Below are 14,315 nucleotides of genomic sequence, written 5' to 3' on the forward strand. Positions count from 1 at the left end.
GGTGGGGGCAGTTATGGAGATGTAGATAGGGGAGGGGATCTAGATCGTATCAAAGTGTAAAAAGCATAAAGTTCAATAAAAATGTAATTAATATGATATGGTTTGAATAAGTATCCTTCATAAGCTCCCACTATTTGGACACTTGGTGCCCAGTTCACAGCACTGTTTGTGGAGGGTCATGGAACTTCTAGGAGGTAAGTTCATGCTGGAGGAAGCATGTCACTTGGGAAAGGGGTGTTGAGAGTTTTTAAGCCTTGCTGGATTTTCAGGATCTTTTTGCTTCCTGTATCTACTTCAAGATGTGATCAATGGACTTTCTGCTCCATTCACCTCTTGCCAAACTGCTTCCTCTGCCATTATGGAATCTTACCCCTCTGGAACAGTCACCTGGGAGCCAAATAAACTCCAACGTGTATAAATTGCATAGTCATTGTGTTTTATCACAGCAACAGAAAAGTAACCAATAAATACATAATCGAAATAATTTGTAAGATTTCTCTAGTTTCCTGGGAATATATGGTGGGCTAAATATTCTGAATATACACAAAACCTGCAATGGAATCTTTCAAATTGCCACTTCATAAAAATAAGATTTCGGGGACTGGAGAGATGACTCAGCAAATACAGTACTAGGTATTCTTTCAGATGACTCAAGTTAATTTCCCTGTGCCCAAGAACAGGCAGTTTGCAATGGTATGTAATGCCAGTACCAATGAGATACTGTGCTTCTGGCCTCGGTGGGCATCTGACCTTTCCTGTACCCTCCCCACTGACACACAGAATTGGAAAACAATAAGCCTTAAAAACAGGTTTTCAGATCTACTACACTAAACTTAGTTTCATTCCAAAAACCATAGGTTTCATTTAAAGTTTTAACATTTAAATCAAAATTGTCTCAAGCTGTCACAGAAATCTAATTTGTGATTTTAGTAATTGTGTGAGTCATGCTCCCAGTGTTTTGCCTTACTTGTTACAAATTATCCTTAACCAGAAAATACTTCCAGTGTTAAAATAGAAAATAGAAGGCACAAATACGTTGAAGTTTATTGTCTACAAAATTGGATTGTTTCCCATATTAATTTTGATGAGCATAAAGTTTAATTTTGTCACTTCGTTCAGTTATGGAATAAGCTGGTAATTTAGGAGATATTTTCAAGACCAGACCACTTCCTCAAATTGCAGCTCTGCTCTTATAAATAGATTCCATTGTGTTCATATGTTTGGTAGGTGAATCCAATAGCTTGTTTGTTGAACTGAATCTCACATGAGCACCTTAGTCGAGTCTTTGGAACTCCACTCTTGAATTCAATGGATGGAGGTAATTCGGTCTAAAATCTTTTTGCTGTTGTTTTTCTTGTTGACAACACTTTTTCCCATATGGACATACTTCATGTTGCATACATATGACAAATTGTATTAAACAAGTTTTGGAGATAATAACATGGCAACTACAAATGATTTAGAAGAGTTATAAATGATTTTTTTAAAACTACTTCAAAAAAATCTTGTTTTTCTGAAATTTACTGAAGCTTTGGATAATTGAAAATTGTTTAATTAATTTAAAATTTTCTACTCATCTGGAAAAAAAATAATTCCACATAAAATACCTGCCAAATTGAAGTTGGGTTATTAAAGGAGCATGGTAGAAGCTATGCAAAGGCAGTTTACAGCTAAATCACTGAATTTATAATCTTTATCTTTACAAATGGAAGAAACTTTAGATTGATTTTGCATCTTAATGAAGATATACTAATTATAAAAAGACATTACGAAGAACTTGATTTGCCCATATGTGTTGGGAAATGGTATTTTACTTCATATTGACTACTGTGATTACCCTTGCCACTGTGTGGGACAAAAAGTTAAAATCACCTGGAGTTTCTCAAGAGCAGGAATCTTCTTCTGGCCTGCAAAGATAACATTCCTGAATGAGTGATTAGAGGCGCCCAAAGGAGCTGGTGTAAATTATAGTCCCTAAGGAAGTACTTCCTATTCCTAGTAACAAGGCTCTAGTCAGATAAATACCTTTTCATCAGGCAGTGAGAACAGATTTGCTGCCAGGAGCAGAGAGATTCTCCAGATGCCACTATACCATGTGGGGCATCATTGGCATAGTCTGATTAGCTCCCATCATTGAATTAATTCACATTCACGCCTTAAGATGTCTCCACATGACAGAAAATTCTAATTTTGAGAAGGAATAGCAGAGACCAGTGAATAAAAAACAGGACATATCACACATCAAACTATAGATGATCAAGTCTATCAATGACATTGATCTACATGTGAACTTCCAGAAGTTATCTTGCTTCTCAGAGGCCCTTGTTCCTTACTCACATGACAAAAATGAAAATAGAAGAGGTGTGTTTGTGTGGGGTGGGTTATATGAGGTGATGCCTCAGAGCTTTCTATTCCCTAACACTGAGGAAATCATCAGTGTGTGACAACTCATAAACTGAAAGGATATGAGTGAAAGCAAATGTCATACGCAAACAATATATTTTTGACCTTGACACACATGATTTCCTCAATGATGTTATTTTTCCCTAGAAATGTCCATTTTAAGGTGCCAGTTCATATTTCTTACATCTGCATAGTGCCCCAGGATTCTAGACAGAGAGCCAGGGTGCACGCAGTGGTGGTGTATGCAGATACAAGCACATGGCTAATCCAGTTGTGTTAATCTTAAATATACATCAAGTTTATGATTTCATGTATACTTGAATATCAAATAATTTTGAAACAAATAAATCCTGCACCAGATATACTGAGAATGGTCTGCACAAGTCATCAATTCATTATGACAATTCTATTTTTGGAAACTTGTTTTTCTACATTTTGCTTCTAAGTCTGTTCTAAACATAATGAGCTTAGATACATATTAAACAAATCATTTTTATCTTTTTCTGAGTATGTCAATTCTAGAGGATTAGTTTAGCCTTATTGCAAATGCAAGAAAATATAAAATTATAAAATTAGTGAAATGTCAATAAATAAATTAAAAGCAATATTTAAATAAGTCACTGACTTTTAAACATTCCACTATGCATGTGTTTGTATCTGTACACACACATAGACACATATTATTCTGTTCCATATTTAGGGTTATATTAAATATCAGTTTATAAGTTTTCTTTAACAATATATTATTGTAACTTGTTTTATATATTGTTACACACACACATATATATATATATATACAATAACTTGTTTTGTATATTGTCACTGATATGTGCACACACATACACAAATGTACACATGTGTATCAGTAAAATACATATGCATGAAACATGTATTAAAATTTGAATCTTTAAAAAAAGTGTAGTTTCCATATTGTACAATGCAAGTGTATTCCTTTCAAATGGGAATTGTTGTTTTCTATTTCCACTTTTGTTAGCAGCACTACAGTCCATATCTTTGTGAAAATATCTTTGCTGAAAAATTTATTGCTACTGTTTGAATGAATTTCCTGAAATGGAATTGTTGGCTTGATGCATAAATCAACACATTTTTTTACAAATCTGTTATTGATTTTTGTCTGCAGTATTGAAACAGTATCTTAGTTGGTACAAGCTTCATTTTCTACTTTTCCTGCTTTTCTTCACAGCTGCTGCCCAAAAAATGCATTCTGAGCTCCTTTATTCTCACTTGATCTCATACTCAAGCCTTGATCATGCTTCTTTTTCAATTTGAATGAGTTTTTGTGAATTTCATATAGTAGTTCTTAATTAAATTTAGACTCCCTCCTCCATTTATGCTCCCACATACCACCCCGCTCACTGGGTCCCATGCATTCTATCATATATGTTAAGTCCTATCTGGTTAAACATTGTACCCAGATGTCCTTCAGTGAAAGTTTATCCACTGTAGTCTAGACAGCCTATTTAGAGATCTTAAAGATGATCTACTCTCCCTCACCCATCAATAATCAGTGCCAACAGTTCCCAGACTAGGGTCAGCTCACTGTCCATTTTCCTCTCTCCATGCTGGGCCCTTGACTGATTAAGTCAGCGTGAGTCATGTGTATTTCCTCAAGTTCGCATGAGCAAGCTTCCAGTTGTCTGAAAGCCTCTGTTTCCCTATGTTCATGGACCAAACATGGCTCTTACAATCTTTCTGACCCCTCTTCCAGAATGGTCCCTTAGCCCTGGGTGGGTGTGCTTTAATATAGGAGTTCTATCCAGGGACACACACTCCCCAGTCTCTTATTCTCTAAATCTTGGTCAGCTGTAGTCTCTGTGTTCAGCACACTCTGTTATATAAGGAAGCTTCATTGGTGAGAGTTGAGAGATGCACTGGTTTCACTCTACCCCCGTTCCTCTATGTTCCAGGAGCCCTAGGTATAGAAGATTCACTGTCGATATGTTGCCTAGGACTGATTATCTCTCATACATATATTCTTTGTGTGTGACCAGTTGTGGAATTCGGTAATAACATCCATCTCTTGCAAAAAGAACCTTTGTCTACTTCTATTGGTGCAACAGTGGCACTATTATCTGGGGGTAATCAACAGCTATGTAATTGGACTTAAGGCCCTCTCAGTGGGAGGGAACGCCTGGCTGGCACTGTAATTAAGGACAAATATACATGAGAGAGAGGTCATAGATCCTAGAGAAAACCATATCTATGTCAAATCTCTAGACAAATGCAATTTCTTACCATATGCTAAACATGGATTCTTATATATCATATGCCACGGATCATGCTTCTGTAGTTACTTTTTAGCCTGCTCCTTCATATAAGTAAGGAACTCCTAAAATCGACTTCTTCTCCCCTTAAACTAATGTCATAGCGTATTTTAATAACAGTATTTAAAAGACACAATAGAATGCAAAGATACTTATTAGACAATGAAAAATATAATTTCAGCTTTCTTTGAAAGTAGTAACTCATTTTTGTTTGCCATTTTCTAAGCTAAGCACCGTATATGCAATATATAAATAGTAAATGCTATTTCTAATATTTTCCTTGTGATAAATATCTGAAGCTCAGAATAAAGCGTCATCATTTTCTAGGAGCAGATAGCTTCTGAATAATATTTTTGCATTACATCTCTGGTTATACAGCTCCTGTTCTGTTCTTAAGGATCAGTGTGCTCCTTTATTTGGATATTCAGAAACAAATTCTGGGTTTTTCCAGAAAACCAAAGGCATGTTTCTGGACACTAATTAGTATGTCACACACATGCATATGTGTGCACGCACACACACACACAAACACAAATTTAGATCAGAGAAAGCCTATGATGATTTTATATTTTTAGTAAATATCTATTATTTGAATCTATAATGAAAGGTCATTGTTCCTATGTGACTAAGAAATCCTAATTGTAAGACCATTCACATAATCAAAATGAGGCTGATACTGAGCTCTGCATCAACAATTGGTTTGTAACCAATTTCAGTCATTATATAAGAAAATATTGTATTCAGTGTGTATTTAAAATGGTATAAGAAGCCATGGTAAATTGGATGATCTTTAAACAACTCTGAGCTCACATACTTAGAGTCATTCCATGTAAGCTCAGCTTAGTCTGAAGGTTGACTGGCGTCACTGATTAGTGGATCAGCTGAGCCTCCTGTTGCATCATTTTTTTGGTAATAGCTTAATCCAGAGATTTCTCTATTCTAGCAAAAGCAAAGCACAAGAAAACAAATAGAAGCACATCTCTTGGGTACTATACTTCAAAATAGCACACTATCCCTTTTACTTCATTTTGTGGCTAAAAACAAGTCTGATAACTATACTCTCAGACAAGGAGTGGGTAATACAGCCACTACACTTTGTGAGAAATATCAGAAAGTCATGTACAAAGAGTATGAAGATAGGAGGGTGGAAGAAGTGGGGCAGCAGATGAACTGCACCACCAAATAACTGGATTCATTCGACAATGTATTGTTTGAAAATGCATTGTTTCCCAATAAAGATATTAGTCTTTACTCTTACTTAATCCTGGGCTACAAAGCCACCCTTCTGGTTTCCTGAGGGAAGGAAGGATGTTGCAGACTTTCTGGTCAGATATTTTCCTCCTATGAAGTGATTTTGCTCATGTTTCCTAAGAACCTCTTTCTCTCTTGTGTGCCTCTGATTTTAGTTTCCAGGGCTAAAACCTCTTTGTAAGTGACTCATTAAACCAATCACCACTCCATCCACCCCCTCGCCCTCAAACCACAGCGTCCAGAGCTGTGGCTGGTTGTCACACGAACATGACAACCAGAATCCAGAATTCTTATTCAACTTGTGCCAAAAGCAAGCCTTAAGGTTTAAAGGGAACATTTGAGAATAATTGTGTGCAAGAAAAATAGCATGCTTGCTGGGGAAACCAGATCCTAAAGGGCCTACTCTTCACTCACAGTGAGTTCAGCGGAAATTGGAGGAGGGACTCACCCAGGAGCATGACTGAAGATAGAAGGCAGGAAATGCCTAAAGAAGCTGAAGGGTGAATAGATTTTGTCTAAAAAGATAAGTCAGCTAACCAGAGTGAGAAGACATGAACCAAATTTACACACACGAATAATGGAAATGATCTCCCAGAATCCAATTTGGGAAGGAGTGGGGTGAGATAAGAGAGCTCTGAGTGGCTAGTGATGAGAGAACAAAGAGTTTAGCGACACCGGAGACAGATGGGAACTGGTTCCAAGGTGTGGTAGAAGAGCTCCTGGCAGTGGAGAGAAAGCTTTTAAAAAGCAGTTTACAAAGAAAGTTAGAGTTTTTGCAAAGGTCACATATAAAAAATTTGTTTATCTGCTTTCCTTTCCAGGCCAGTTTAAACCGCAATCCATGGAACAGCCTATAAAGTAACAAGGAGGAGAAATCATCACAAGGAGGCCTTCGCTTCAGCAGGTAAGGGGGGGAAACGCCGTCTGAACGTGGCGTTGGGGTCCTCGCTTGGTGTTGATAGCAAGTGGAAGCCAGAAATTAGCTTTAAGATTATTAACATCTTTATGTTCTTATAGCCAAAGTATTTAGCATAGAAATTTGAGAGGAAAGTTAAAAATGCAATCAAGTAACTAATTTATTTCAAAATTCTAATATATGGAATATTGTTTCTTGATTACAGAGCTTGCTTTGGTATATTGAGAGAAATAGCTGTAAGAATGGAATGTTTTAATATTTTCTTTTTTGTTAATTAATTTTATTTATTCTTGAAACTTTAATATATATGTATAAATATATAATGAAATATGGTTTTATCCTTCTGCCATTTCCTCCTTCCAACTCCCTGTCACATTTCCCTGCCAACACATCCTCCTTCCTTCTTTGTATTTTCTCAGTTTTTTGGTTTGTTTGATAATCTTCTAAGTTCAATGAGTACCACCCACATGCACACAGGTATGGGAAACATACTTCATTTTCATATACTCCAACTTACTGTAATTCTATGTTATAATCTGAACAATCCATATATAAATCCCCAGAACATTTCACGTTATGAAAGTTCCAATTTTTCATTGATAAATACATTTTTAAATAACCAATTATTTTGCATCACAGTGTAATCTAAAAATAAGAACAATACAAGAAACTAACAAGGTATCTTGATTTAGGCCAGTGAGACAGATCTGTGGGTAAAAGTGTTTGCCACTTGATGCCTGAATTCAATTGTTAGAACTCACGGCAGGATAGAACTTTCTACGAAAGGTTGTCCTCTGACTTTCCCACACCTGTCATGAAATATAAGTGCTCACATTCACACATACACTCATCATATGCACACACATGAACACACACACACACAAATCATAATAGCAAATTTTAAAAGATATACAGCCTGATTTGATATGATGAAATATCACTTGATACCCTGGTAATATGTGTTAATAATATGCTAATCATTTAGAAAGCAATTGTTCAAATCTCACTTGACCTAATTACCTTAAGTGTCTAACAGTCCCATCCTCATACCAAAATAAATGTCTTGGACACAGTGTGCAGAAATATTCATCAATATACTGGCACATATAGGCACTTCTAACTATGTAACAAAATTTTGAAGGGTCAGGATATTTATATGGGAAGGAAATATTGTGCAACGATGTTCTACCAATACTGCTAACATGATAGCATGAATTATTCCTCTACGAAAATGGAAAAAAAAATTAAATGGATATTTTTGGGTGTGCATTTGTGTATGCATACATAAATGTTTGTATATGTGTAACTATATACACATGAATATAACCTATATTTATGACTATGTGTATATATTAAATAGGCTTTATAAATGTATACAATTTATCCCTATACCTCCTACTATCAAATGCCTCTATCTCCCTATTATCTATCTATCTATCTGTCTATCTATCATCTATCTATCTATCTATCTAATCTATATATCTATCATCTAGCTATCTATCATCTCTATCTAGCATCTATCATCTATCTATTTATCATCTATCTAGCTATCATCATCTGTCTATCATCACCTATCAGTTATCTATCTGTCAGCTATCTATCTCTCTCATTCTATTTATCTAACAATTTATGTAACTTCCTAGCAGCTATCATCTTTCATCTACAGGAGGTACCATTCATTGCTATTCTTGCCATGGAGAAACATGAAACTGAGAAGCTCTGTTTCTTCCTGGGACAATAGTATATTTATTAGCTCGTAGTGGTTCTTTTTATCTCTTGTGAAAAAATAAATGTCAAATATTATGACTTCATTTATATGAATCTATTTTATCTCCCATAAGATGACAGCATATATACACATATATATGTATAGATAGATAGATAGATAGATAGATAGATAGATAGATAATCGATAGATAGATAGGTGATAGATGTATAAAATGAAGGTCTTTTTAAGTTCTAGATAGAATAGTATATTATTACAAAGTTTGGGAGGATTAATGTTTACTATTGACATGGAGAATTGGGAAAATATGGGAGTCCTGACAATTGACTAAAGCAAGAATTTAATAGAGAAACCAAAATTTCTTTCTAATTACATTTAAGGACAATATTCCTTCCACTAGAAGTTATAATTCAGTTATCATTTCCATAAATACTCTAGTTTTTAGGGAGTGTTTGTTATGCCACATAAACCTGTGAGAATCTATGTATTAAATTACAAATTGCCAGTTGTTGTGTACATTCTTGCTTCCTAAAGGGGTTAAGAACATTAGAGTAGTATGTGGAGAGAAAGCTTTTGAGCTGTTGTCTACATTTATGATCATATTGTTTCAATGTGTATTTTACTGAATTTTTGTGCATTTTTTTACAATACATCAAAATCATAGTTATACCCCTCCCTTATCTGCATCCTGCTTAGCCTTTCCAAGGGATTTCATTCATTCTGTCATCTATGTTAAGGCCTATCCAGTCAAATTTGTTTACTCAGTTGTTCCTGGGTGTATATTCATCCACTGAAGCCTGGTCAACCTATTAGCATCACTCTCTTAAAGAAGATCAACTCTCCCTCACCCAGGAGTGATCAGCTGTCAACAGTTCTCAGTTAAAGTTGGGGTCACTTGCCCATTTACCCAGCTCTATGCTGGTTCTTGTCTGCTTGATTTTGAATGGGTAATGTGCATGCTGTCACCATTGCAGTAAATTCAGATGAGCAAGTTCCCAAAGGCTCTTTCTACTCAATCTTCCATGATGGTCCCTGAGCCCTGGATGTGTGAGGTTAATATAGGAGTCCTACCCAGTGACACACACACACTGTATTCTTCTTTTTTTTCTCTACATTTTGGCCAGTTGTGACCTTCTGTGTTCTGTTGAATGAAGAAGATTCACTGTTGAGAGTTGTATTAGAATTTTTTCTACACCCTGTTCCTCTGTATTCTGTGAGCTTTAGGAATAGAGGTTCCATTATAGATGTGTCACTTATGATCATATTTAACACTACTTTCTGAAATATAACCTCCATTAGTTTATTTTTATTCTTTAAAAGGAAAGTTCTTCCTTTACCTGCAGATTGTTTCTATGTCAGTGACCAATTCATGTTTCCAGGAATGTAGCCACAACCAACCTGTCTAAAATAGTCTTTGACTTGTGTCCAATAAGATTTTGTGCTTCGATAAGACTAGCTGATGTATTCCCTACATGGAAATGGGCTGTAATATCTTTATGTTGGTTTTTATAGCTTTCCCACCTGGGGTACCTTTTCATCTTAACTAAGGTTTAGGTATCTTTTAAATAAGATCAGACTTTACCTCTTAGCATTTCTAGATCAACCTAAACTTTGAAAAATCTTACAGTCATCTGAAAAAAAATATTATCAATTTTCGTAGCAGAAAATTTTCCGAAATGCTAAAGATTAATGGCATTTCATGTTTTCATGTTAGCAAGGATAATTAACTAAATTAATGAGTTATAAAAAGGGGCTGTTTGTAAATTCAAGTAGAAGGTATTCTTTGAATTGACTTTTATTGCTGTAATTTTTCAACATATTTTAAATTTTGGTTAGTGAAAGAGAATATCTTGGCTAGGAAAATACTATCTCACTGCTTGAAAGAAGGAAGTATTGTAAATTTATGTGACACAAATACCATACTATGTTCCCAAAATACTAAGAATGCAAGATAAAGAATTCTTCTAATGCTAACAGTTGAACATAGTACAGTTGTGTTCCAGAGTCCAGTGAAAATTTAAAGCACCATTTCCCAATGCTTCTACCTTTCATTTCCTACCACATACCCACATCTATTAGCTGACTGGACTCTGCCCTCATCTTTGTGTCTCTTTTAGTCATGGCACAGTAGCCAGAATGATCATCTTAATGTCAATGACATTATTTAATTACTTTGTCTAAACATTCCAATGGGACTCTCTTACTATTGGGGATAAAATCCACGTGCCTTCCTATTACTTCAGTATTTTGAACCAGACTACCATTGCCTATTACTCTGGTGTTCATGCCACCAGAATACTGCTTCCTAGTTGCTGCTTGAACTTGACCCAGACTAGTGTGTGAAACCCTCCCACCATGCATGATCATGTTGGTATATAAGCCCTCCCTGGCCAGTGTGAAAGAAACACATCTACCGTTCAGCATTTGCTGCCTCTGCTTAACTTGTCCTCACACCAATCACTAATTTATATTTGGTATTTACTTAGGGAGTTCTTTGTTGTTAATTGTCACTAAAAAGAAATGCATATTGTTGAGCGCTGAGCAACCTCAGTTAGTGCATTAACATTTCCAAACTAGTGTATTAGAGTCATGCTCATGTAGTGGAGTCATGTTCGTTAGTAGAGTTAAGCTTATGTAGTTGAGTCATGTTTATGTAGTACAGTCATGCCCATGTCATAGTGTCATGCCTATGTAATGGAGTTATGCTCATGTAGTAGAGTCATACTCATGTAGTAGAGTCATACTCATGTAGTAGTCATGCCCATGTAGTGGAGTCATAGAGTCATGCTCATGTTTTAGAGTCATGACAATGTAGTAGAGCCATGCTCATTTAGTATAGTCATACTTATGTAGTAGAGTCATGCTCGTGTATCAGAGTCATGGTAATGCTATTCTTACATCTTCAGATGTAAAGAGTGAAATAATATACTTAAAATTTTTTGCTGACTTTATTGAGAATTTCATACAATGTATTTTGATTGTATTTAGATCCCATCCTCCATTTCTACCTCCATCCCTCCATCCCCACCAACTTCATGTCCTCCATTATTATTTTTACTTTTTAAAGGCCCACTGAGTCTAATTTTTGTCTCCTAAATGCCCTTTCTTATAAGTATATCCCTTGGAGTCTGGTCAATCTATGAGATGTTACATCTTTAAAGAAAGTTGATTCTCCTTTTCCCAGTAGCTATCAATCACCAACAGATCTTTATCCTCATCTAGGTGTAGGTTTTATTGCCTACCTCCACTATCCATGCTGGAATTTGTCTGGTTGGGCTTGCACAGGCTTTGTTCATGCTGTCACAAGTGTCTCCAACTCCTTTTTCACAATGATCCCTGGGTCTTAGGAGAAGAGGATGTGATAAAAGTGTCCCATTTAGGGCCAAGCACTCATATTCTCTGTACATTGAACACTTGTGGATCTCTGTACTCATACTCATCTGTTGCAAGAAGAACACATCTCTGGTGAGAGTAGAGAGACACATTAATCTTTGGATATTACAGTAAGTCTTTGGAGCCAGCTTAATACTATTTCTGTTTAGTAGAATAACAGCATTAACTTCTCTCCTATGGCCTGTGACCTGTTGACCCTAATAACAGTGCCAGGTATGAACTCTATCTTGAGAAGTATGCCTTAAATCCAAGCAGAAAGAAGTTGGTTATTCCCATAACATTTGTGATTTTAGATTTGTTTTCCAGGGGATGTCCCATTGACCCTCAAACAATATTTGGTATTGCTATTGTTCTTGGTTACCTGTCAGAACATGAACAGCATAAATTTTAAAGAGACTCACTGATCCAAGAATCCAAAGACTAGGTTCTTTTGTCCCATCTCAGCAGGTTTTGTATATTTAAGTTTATATTTATGAAATTGTAATAAATATTGACTGTCTTAACACATAGGGGTCATCAAAGTGATAGACAAAATGCATTATATACCAAAAGCCATATTATAAAATTTTATCTTAATGGGGTTCATTATGACATCTACTGCATGCATATGTTATAATTTGCTCATATCTCCCACCCATTTCTCTCTCTTACTTTTTTCCCTGTCTCCCTTTGTCCCCTTCCTCTCTTGCAAATAGCCAAAAATCACTTTCAAGTGTACATTTTTCACTCCTGGAATACACAAAAATTCTTTTTCTACTTGGTTCCAAAGAAAGATAATAATGTACACTTGACAAAAATTAACTCAAAATAAGTCCATATAGCAATAGCATAAGATATTAAAATAAACTTTGTAAAGGAAAGACGTTTCCAGATGCACTAAAATGATTGGCTCTGAGTTGGGCTAAGATATACCTGGATTCAAATGTAGATTTTTGAATTTAATATATAAATCTATATATTTTTTATTTGTATTGAAATTCAATTATAACAGAAACAGTTTAGTGTTTTCAATGAAAACAGCAATGGAATAATGTTCTCAGTGTGTTAATGAATTCAGTTCTTACTCTAGTGATATTTGTAGTTTTGCAGCTATTCTTAAATAAAGTTGCATCATTGATAAAAAATTCACAAATATATACAAATATGCATATGGATTATATATAAATATGTTTGAGAGACAAAAGATCTGTCTATAAAGATGCTTTATAAAGGGACTAGAGAGAGGACCCAAAAGTTAAGAGCACTGACTTCTTTTTCAGAAGATCCATGTTCCCAATACCTACAAGGCAAGGAGCAATCATCAATTACTCCAGTTACAGGGGATCCAAACCCCTCTTCTAGCCTCTATGGGCTTTACACTTATGTGGTTTACTTATGTACATTCAGGCAAAACACTCATACACATAAAATAAAAATAAATTGGAAGAAAAGATACTTTATAAAGAATATGTATATAAATTTATAAAAATTTATCTTACCTTAGTTACTATAGTCAGCATATGTACATGTTTGTTCCAGATATGTCTATCCTACATATATACATATGTTATAATGTAAGTGTATTTGTGTAAATAGACAATGATTGACAAATTAATCCTGTACTAAAAAATGATTATTATATATAATTATGTATATGGACATAAAATAATGACACATAAGTTTTTATTAACTGTAATATTTTGAAAACAATATATTTTCTATTTTTAGTTATTCTTTTTGAGACAGGGTCTCCCTGAAATCCTGCCTCCAGAGTGCTGGGATTAGAGATGTGCCCACCACACTTGGCTAACAGCTTATTATTGTTCCTGTTTTCCTTGGCATTTATTTTATCTTTCCCTAATTATTGAGGCATATATATGAATTGTTCAGATGCATAGTATCATATAGTACACAAATCTAATTAACAAAAGAAACACAATATTTTGAAGTGCTGATGAAGTTTTTAAGACATTAATAAAATAATTTCTTGGTTTTAAAGAAGTTTTTGTCTTTATAACCCTTATTACAATGAACTGCATGCTTTTTGCTGAAGCTCACCAGCAGATGATAATTATTTAAATTTATACATAGTTTTGAGATAAAGGTCAATTTCTACTAAGTCTACTGCTCTAAAAGTTCATATATTATGAGAAATTAGTTCTTTTTCTAAAATATCTCATTATTTGGATGAATTTGTTCTAAAAACAGTACAGTGGATGAATTTGTGTACCATTCCTAAAACTATAAAGAGATTGATTTGGAGTTTTATAAGCATGGATTATTGTTCATAGATATTTAATTATTTTCTGCTATGGGTTTACATTTCATAGTACCTGTGCTATACATCATAATTTTTTTTAAT

At 34.9% G+C, this 14,315-nt stretch overlaps 1 protein-coding gene across 9 annotated transcripts in view; it reads left to right on the forward strand.

Annotated features, from left to right (window-relative positions):
• Sema3a (semaphorin 3A) overlaps positions 1 to 14,315 on the forward strand; it is a 540,175-nt gene that overhangs the window by 106,423 nt on the left and 419,437 nt on the right. For 5 of the 9 annotated variants that reach the window (XM_029567259.1, XM_029567257.1, XM_029567258.1 and 2 more), the window contains exons 1-2: positions 6,449 to 6,641; positions 6,761 to 6,843. The gene's annotated coding sequence lies outside the window, so the exon portion shown is untranslated. Of the gene's footprint in view, positions 1 to 6,299; positions 6,642 to 6,760; positions 6,844 to 14,315 lie in introns of those variants that run through there. The other 4 variants (XM_029567262.1, XM_029567260.1, XM_029567261.1 and 1 more) reach the window with 4 other exon arrangements.

This window comes from Nannospalax galili, unplaced genomic scaffold (assembly GCF_000622305.1).
Source record: "Nannospalax galili isolate Female #2095 unplaced genomic scaffold, S.galili_v1.0 scaffold639, whole genome shotgun sequence".
In the NCBI taxonomy this organism is placed as follows: Eukaryota; Metazoa; Chordata; class Mammalia; order Rodentia; family Spalacidae; genus Nannospalax; species Nannospalax galili.